Source organism: Psammomys obesus, unplaced genomic scaffold (assembly GCF_907164565.1).
Source record: "Psammomys obesus unplaced genomic scaffold, mPsaObe1.curated_primary_1811, whole genome shotgun sequence".
Taxonomy (NCBI): Eukaryota; Metazoa; Chordata; class Mammalia; order Rodentia; family Muridae; genus Psammomys; species Psammomys obesus.
Window position 1 is genome coordinate 2,843,282 of NW_026591918.1, and position 9,161 is coordinate 2,852,442.

Below are 9,161 nucleotides of genomic sequence, written 5' to 3' on the forward strand. Positions count from 1 at the left end.
GGTGCAGGAAGGACACTCCTGAATTCCATTTATTGAAAAGGTTCCAACATGATGCAGCTTGGAAAGAGGCGGAGAAATCATGGGGACTGAGACAGCAGACAGAGGGGAGAGGAACACTGTGTCTTGTCCTCTACCCTGCACCACTATGGATGTGATTTATGGTCCTGAGTGTCATCATATAGAATGTAACATCTTTTAAACACCAAGAGTACACGCTTTGAACACACACGCACATTTGCATTTGACCACAGTACATTGTTGTGCTTTATAAAGAATGAAGAAAACGGCTTTCTGAACATCTGGTGGGGTTCCTCCCCTAAGCCCAGATGTGGTAGATTATAAAGACAAGGCAACAGGCTCTGTATGCCAGCAACAATTTCCCAGCACGGCTCCAGCCAGCACATGCTATTCCGTTTTAGACTCCCAAGTCCTAAGACGCTGGTCTCGGTCATTGTGTCTAATTGCATTCTGGGTCTCAGCTGGTGGAGAGTGAGCTGCTCCCCCACTTGCTCTTAAGTGCTCAGAAGGGTTGGCAGGAGAGGGAAGAGTGGCATGTGGGGTGGGTGGTTTTATGATTGGCTAGGCTCTTTGGCATTTCTTGGTGAGCAGAGTCCCTTGGCACCCTCATTGACATCTTGGGTGGAATGACCTCCTGACTCACTTAGAAAAGCTCACATGCACACTAGTGCCAGCACCATGTCACCCACTACTATGGACCCTGTTCTTCTTCTTAGTCCTGGTGATTCAGGGAACTCAGACCAGCCTTCGCACTGCACATGTATGTACTTCAAGTTCAAAGATAAAGAAGTATTTTCCTGTGTTCAGGCATTCCTTTCCAGCTTAGAGGAAAAGCCACACGAAGCATAGATCTGTAGGGTAGAAAATGTGGGCTCATCAGTATTGGTAAAGAAGATGTCCCCACCCCATTGTTGACCCTCAGTTCCTAGGCTCATACCAACTGCCAAGAACCTGAGGCAATAACACTAATGGGATGGCATGGGGATAAAGATAAATGTCACATCAAGAGATCGGCTAACCTTATTCCTAGCCGCAAGCCTCCCCGCTGGGTGACCAAGGTGTCTGGGCATGTTCCTATGTACTTGTGTACCCCAAAGAGAGGAGGCCATGGAGCAAGTGGGCAAATCTTCACGGATTGGTGGTGGACGCTGGAGAAGGGCTGGGCCTTTGAGTTCCAATGCTATGATCACTTTGGAGATGCTGCCCACGTCACACACGACTGGAGACTGGAACCTGTTGTCCTCAGATGACAATTATGCAACTCTATAAAGTACATGTGGGTGTTCGGAGAACGGTGAGGGAGACTATACTAATTAAGAAGACATGTGCCTGAGTGAGTACGGACAAACTCTCAGCACTGTCATAGCTGTAATACACACCCTTTCTACAGGGACAGAAGCTGGGCAGCACCTCTTTCTGTCTCTCTGTTGCTGCTATACCAGAATACCTGCGACTGGGTTACTTATAAAAGATGAAGATCACTTAGAGCCCTCATGGTTCTGGAGGCTGGACGTCTAAGATTAAGGGGCAGCGTGGCAAGTGCCTCATCATAAATAAGAAGCAGATAACTGTCTGCAAGGGGGACACATTGACTTAAAACGACCTTCTCTTTCTGGGTAACTGATCCTCTCTGGCGAGAATCAGCCCACTGGCAAAACAATGCCACACTCTCACTTCAAATGATGCAGACTTAAGCTTGCCTGCAAGGCCCCGCCTTCCAATGCTGCCACATGGTGACCAAATCTCATGGGATTTGGGGGGAAAACCATACTCAAGCTATCTCAGCTCCAGCCAGACATGGCTTCTAGTGTGGGTAGGAAGCCAGGCTGGGGAGAGCAGGAGAACAGTGAATGCCACCCATTCACTGTTGCTGGGCAATTTTCAGAGTACAATTCTATTCCCCGTCTTCATCTACCCCCACCCATGTGTTCTTGAGCACTAAGGTAGGGCCAGCCTATACCTGTCTCACCACCTGTCCCTAGACTGCTTCCCCCTGGTCCTGCATTACATCGCACTGTCATTAGTTACCTCGTGAGTTCTTGGTGTCCGGAATACTGGATGAGGGAAAAATTTGCTCATTTTTCCAATTACTCCAAGATCTGGGTCTAGTTTTTCTTTTTTCCTTACACCTTCATTTTCTTATCCTGTTAGTGTGTAATATCCATGCCCTGATCAGCACATGGGTGTGGACTTAGACTCAAGAGAGCCTGGCTAAGGGGCCTAGAGAGGTACTCAGTCGGCAATGTGCCTGCCATTCATGCCTGAGGATCTGAGTTCAAATCCAACACCCACCTAAAATCTGGGCATGATAGCATCTATAATCCCAGTGCTTGTGAGACAGACACAAACAGAACCCTACATCTCACTGGTTAACCAGTCTCATTGAATTGCTGGGCTCCTGCTTCAGTGATTGATCATGTCTCAAAAACAGTGGCAGCCAGTGGCCCCAGAAGATGGCTGACCCTGACTTCTAGCCTCTACACACACTGTGCAACTTGTGCACACTCCTCCATATGCACGTGGGCACCCTCCCACTCACGTCCACTCTTAGGGAGGAGAGTGGCTTACAAGTCGGAAACCACCTTGCCTGTGTTTCAGCCTATCCCACCACAGACCCTGAGCTGGAGTCCTAGAGGCTGTTTAACTTGGTCCTCAGGTCCAACTCATGCCTCGTGAAATAACAACTAAAATGATAGATCAAGTAGAAGTTCCCACTGAATCCAATGTCAGTGGGTAAATGCATGGATGACATTAACCATGGAGCCCAAGGCTGGTTTTCAGAAACAAGACTGGACCTCATTTTCTGGAGCAGAACCTGGACGGCTCTGGCCCCACTTCCCACGCATTCTGCAAGGAGCAGCCGCCTGTCTGAAGCAGACCTCCCTTCAGTGGGGGCATTCCGTACTCCCTCAGGTCACTCTGCGTGTCTTTGGCCGCTGAAGCTACACGGCATGTCCCTTCTAAGGAGTGAATCGTCTAACATTGTCACTTGCTGATAGATCCCGTCACACCTCTGTGGCCAGGCCAGTCCCTGGCCTCCTCTGAGAATCACTGCAACAGCAGTTTCTAATGCACTAGGGAGAGGATGGGTGGGAGGAAATCTGCCACAGCTCCCTCTCACTCAACGTGGGCAATTCTCAAACTCCAGCCCTCCTGTTTAGAATCTGCCCCTTTGCATTCTGCCCTCAGGGTCCCACTAGTCCAGGATTAGGTGTTGTGATGACAGACAAGGTCCTTTAAGGTGGCTGTCACCTCCTCCCTCTGTGACCTTGGAAAAGGCGCCCAGCTCCACCAGAGTATGAATAATGTCATTCTGAGAGAGCTGAAAGGACAGTTCACCAAGTCGAGGGTGGGACGCACACTGGCACACGTTAATGAAGTGCATTCATGATTAGTGTTACAGCTTCCGAGCATCTCCCAGTAGTTATGAACACTGTCCTCACGAAAACTCCTCGGTGGGGGCCATAGCTCGCCCCATGTCTAAGGGAACAACCAACAGGAACAATCTTGGTAGCGTGTGTGGGCCATGCTCCAACTCTGGCAGCCTTGGTCCAGAGGCCAAAGGGTTCTATCTGAGACTGGTTTTACGGGTGACAGTGGTGCCACCCATTTACTACAAACTGAAGCCACTTTGCATCCTAACAGATGAGGCAAGGGCAGGGAGGGTGTAGTTGGAACGCAGGATAAGTATGAAAGTGTCTCAGTGGGAGTGCTGGTAAAGCCAAATGCTCTTCTTAGCCTTTCAGAGAGCAGTTCCATGCTGTGCTGACGCCCATTTCCCAGAGAGGACCCCAAAGCAGTGTCATTATTCCATCCAGCACTGATGAGGAATAGCCAATGATGAAGTATGGTACTTCATCCATACTTGCCTTTGCTTTTGTCATGGAGCTGTGAAGAGAATCAGGCTCTCAGAAGATAAATCTCTCCAGAGATGTTCTCCGAGGCAGGAGGGGGTTGCACATCAGAGACACTGCTGCTGGATAAGTCCTGGACCCCCAAACCATGGAGGCTATTCTGCCCCGAAAAAGCCTTTGATGAGCTTTCCAGTTCACAGAGCTCAAGAGAACCACCTAGCTCTGCTCCTTGAGGGTGCTGGTGACACCAGGAGGCTACAATCAGAGCCAGTGCTCTGCCAAGTCGGTAAAAAGGGAGGTTGTCCAAGCAACTCTTCCATGTAAACAGGAAACTACCTGGTCACTTCAATCAACACTACAGGCTGTCCACATTACAAATTCTTTCCAAAGAGCTCAGAATGGAGCCAGCTGTTGCCCCCAAACCCTCCCAGACTGTGAAGGAACTGGCAGAGGCTTTCCTTGATGCTTAACGGATACTTCTTTCCACCTGTGCCTTCTACAGGGAAGGCTTCAGCCACCGCTCTGAGCGGTTGTCAGTCTGTACTGTACAGATGTCCTGGGGTGGGTGTGTATGTGTGAAATGATTAGTAAATGAGATTTAAGGGGTCCCCGATCCTCTGCACACCCACAGCTATATGCAGAATGTTGGATGCCAGTGAATTTTTCTGGGAGATAGCTTTTCTTTTAAAAAATATTTTCTTTTTATATTTTACAACTTACTTTATATCCTGACTGTAGCTCCCTCCCTCATCTCTTCCTTCTTTTCCCTATCCTCCTCCCCTAGTCCACTGAAAGGAAGAGTCCTCCTCTCCTACTTACTGACCCTAGCCTATCAAGACTCTTCAAATCTACCTGGATCCTCTTCCTCTGTGGGCTGGCAAGGTTGCCCCACCAGGGAGAAGTGATCAAAGAGCAGGAACCGAGTTCATGTCAGACAGCCCCTGCTCTCCTTACTAGGAAACCCACATGAAGACTGAGCTGCCTATGGGCTACATCTGAGCAAGGGGTCTAGGTCCTCTCCATGCAAGGTCCTTAGTTGATGCATCAGGCTCAGCTGGCCCCCCTGGGCACAGATTTTTGGCTTTGTTGGTCTCCTTGTAAAACTCCTGTCCCCTCCATGTTCTTCTCCCCCCACTCTTCAATAAGACTCCCTGTGCTCTGCCCAAATGTGAGTTTCAGCATCTGCTTTGATCCCCTGCAGGGTGGAGTCTTTCAGAGGACATCTACGGTAGGCTCCTGTCCTGTTCCCTCTTTCCTGCTGCTTCCAGTGTATCCTGTTTGCCTTCAGGATTAGAATTAAGCATCCTCCCTAGGGTCCTCCTTATTGTTTAACTTCTATAGGTCTGTAGATTTTAGTATGTTCATCCTGTATTATATAGCTATTATCCACTTATAAGTGAGTATATACTTTCTGTGTTTTTCTACTTCTGGGTTACCTCACTCAGTTTCAACCATTTGCATGCAAATTTCATGATTTCCTTCTTTTTAATAGCTGAGTAGCAACCATTGTGTAAATGAACCACAATTTCTGTATCTATTCTTCGGTTAAGGGACATCTAGGTTGTTTCCAGATTCTGGCTATTGTGAATAAACCTGCTAGCTGAGTAGATGTCCTTGTTGTACAGTGGAGCATCTTTTGGATATAGGCCTAGGAGTGGTATAGTTGGATCTTAAGGTAGAACTACTCCCAATTTTCTGAGAAAGTGCCAGATTGATTCCCAAAGTGGTTGTACAAGTTTGCATTCCCACCAGCAATAGAGGAGAGTTCTCTTTTCTCCACATCCTTTTCAGCATGTGTTGTTACTTGAGTTTTTGATATTAGCCCTTCTGATGAGCATAAGATGGAATATCAGAGTCATTTTGATTTGCATTTCCCTGATGACTAAGAATGTTGGGCGATTCTTTAAGTGTTTCTCCGCCATTCAATATTCTTCTGTTGAGAATTCTCTGTTTAGCTTTGTTTCCCATTTTTAATTGGATTATTTGGTTTGTGAGTGTCTAATTTCTTGAGTTCTTTATATATTCTGGACACTCGTCCTCTATCGGATGTAGGGTTGGTGAAGATCTTTTCCCAGTCTATAGGCTGTGGTTTTGTTCTATTGGCAGTATCCTTTGTTTTATAGAAGCTTTTCAGTTTCATGAGGTCCCATTTATTAATTGTTGATCTTAGAGCCTGGGCTTGTCAGTGTTATGTACAGGAAGTTGTCTTCTATGCCAGTAAGATCAAAGCTCTTCCCCACTTTTTCTTCTAACAGATTTAGTGTGTCTGATTTTATGTTGAGATCTTTGATTCACTTGGACTTTAATTTTGTGCAGGGTGATAAGTAGGGATCTATTAGTTAGACCAACACCATTTGTTGAAGATGCTTTCTTTTTTTCATTGTATGATTTTAGTTTCTTTGTAAAAAAAAAAAAAATCAAGTATCAGTAGGTGTGTGGGTTTATTTCTGGGTCTTCTATTGGATTCCATTGATCCACTGGTCTGTTTCTATGCCAGGAACATGCAGTTTTTGTTACTGTTGCTCTATAGTACAGCTTGAGATCTGGGATGGAGATACCTCCAGAATGTTTTTTATTGTACAGGATTGTTTTAGCTATTTTGAGTTTTTCTTTTTTCATACGAAGTTGAGAATTTTTTTTCCAAAGTCTGTAAATAATTGTGTTGGCATTTTGGTGGGAATTGCAATGAATCTGTAGATTGCTTTTGGTAGGATGGCCATTTTTACTATGTTAATCCTATTCATGAGCATGGGCGATCTTTCCATCTTCTGACATCTTCAGTTTCTTTCTTCAGAGACTTGAAGTTTTTCATACGTCTTTCACTCTTTCACTTGTTTGGTTAGAGTTACACCAAGACACTTTATTAATTTATTCAATTCATTCATTCATTCATTCATTCATTCATTCATTCATTCATTCATTGTGTGTGTGTGTGTGTGTGTCTATTGTGAAGGTGTTTTTTTCCCTAATTTCTTTCTCAGCCCATTTGTCTTTTGTATACAGGAGGGTTATTGATTTTTTTTTTTTTAGTTAATTTTGTATCCAGTCACTTTGTTGAAGGTGATTATCAGCTAAGGGTGTTCCCTGGTAGAATTTTTGGGTTCACTCAAGTATACTCTCATATCATCTGCAAATAGTGATACTTTGACTTCTTCCTTTCCAATTTGTATCCCTTTGAATTCCTTTAGTTGTCTTATTGCTCTAGCTAGGACTTCCAGTACTATGTTGAAGAGAGTGGGCAGCCTCGCCTTGTGTCTGATTTCAGTGGGATTGATTTAAGTTTCTCTCCATTTAGTTTGATGTTGGCTATAGGTTTGCTGTATATTGCCTTTACTATGTTTAGGTATGTGCCTTGTATCCCTGATCTCTCCAAAGCTTTAAACATGAATGGTTTTGATTATTATATGGCAGGAGGATTTTCTTTTTTGGTCTAATCTATTTGGTGTTCTGTAGACCTCTTGTATGCTTATAGGCAACTCTTTCTTAAAACTTGGGAAATTTTCTTCTATGATGTTTTTTGAAAATATTTGCTGGTCCTTGGAACTGGTAATCTTCTTTTTCTTCTATTCCTATTATTCTTAGGTTTCTTATTTTCATAGTGTCCTTGATTTCTTAAATGTTTTGCGTCAGGAATTTTTTGGATTTAACATTTTATTTGATGGATGCATCAATTTCTTCCATTGTGTCTTCTATACCTGAGATTCTTTCCTCTGTCTCCTGTATTCTGTTGGTGATGCTTACCTCTGTAGTTACTGTTTTCTTCCCTAAGTTTTCCCTCTCCAGAATTTCTTCAGTTTATTCTTTTTTTATTATTATTTCTATATCCATCTTCAGAGCTTGAACTGTTTTATTGATTTCCTTCACCTCTTTGTTTATATTTTTCTGCCTTTCAGTATATGATTTGTCCAGTTCCTTCTCCTATTTGTTTGAACTTTCTTATATTTTTTTCTGTAATTTAGTTATTTCCTCTCTACAGACCTCGATCTGTTTGACTGTATCTTCCTGTATTTCTTTATGGATTTTATTCATTTCCTCTGTTATCATCGTTGTAAGCATAGATTTAAAGTAATTTTTTTGGTGTGTTTCAGTTGTGTTAGGGCATCCAGGGCTGCTTGCCTTTGGATAACTGGGTTCTGGGGAGGTCATATTGCTCTGGCTTTTGTTGATCTTGTTTTTATGCTGATCGTTAGCCATCTGGTTGACGCTGGTGTTGAATGTTAGATTCTGTTGCCTACAGGAGTTCTTGGGATGTGGAGAGAGCCCTGGAAAGAAAGCTGAGGTTCCTGCAGGGGCCCTTCTCAGATTGGTGGGAATGATCTCAGACTGGCAAGTGGTTCTCAAGGAATTGCCCGAGGGTCTCCTCAGATGTTTGATCCTGGGGACCACATGGATTCTTCAAGAGCTCAGATATCCTCCTTGAAGGATCTGAAGGAAGGGAAGAGGGAAGTCCTGGAGTCAGCTGTCTCACCACTGGCTTTCTTGGTCTGAGATTAGTGAGCCCCGGCACTTTGCTTAGCCACTGTGTTTGCTGGGTGCAGACCTTTAGAGAACCTGTGAGCACAGAGGTCCTTTTGGTCTCCTTAAGGAGAAGGCTTGAGCCTTGGGGTTGCTTCATTGGGTCCCAAGCATCAGGGGTCTGTGGTTGGAGCTGTTCGCCCATTCCAGATGGTGAGAGTGGGTCCTGAGTTTGGAGCAGGGCCCAACCCCCACCCCCAATCCTGGTACTGGAAGGTGGCCACTCCATAGCATGGCAAAAGTGATGCCCACAGTTGGAGCTGGGAGTAGCTGGTACCAGGAAGGTGTCCACAGGATAGTGAGAGTGGACTCTGAACTTTGGAACCAGGAGCTGCTGGCACCCAGAAGGTGTCCACAGGACGGTGACAGTGGGCACCCAGGTTTGGAGCCTCATCCCCTATACTGGAGGGTATCAACTCCATGGACAGTGAGAGTGACTGCCTAAGATATGAGCCACAAACCACTGGTAATAGAAAGTGTCCACACAGGGTTGGCTTGGGCAGTTGACCTAGGGCTGAGGTAGTGCCTGATGGGAATTTTTCCCAGTATTGGCCAGGTGGTTTGAAGATGGACTCTCATGTTTCCTCATGGGTTCTCCCCTCATCTGAGAAACACAGACGTAGGAGTTTTGGGGTCCATAGTGTGGTCTACTGGTCACTCTGCTTTCACTGTTAAGCTGCTGTTCAGATACTTCGCATGGCTGGTGCTGCCATGTTGGATCTTCTTTTTCTTCTTCTTCTTCTTCTTCTTCTTCTTCTTCTTCTTCTTCTTCTT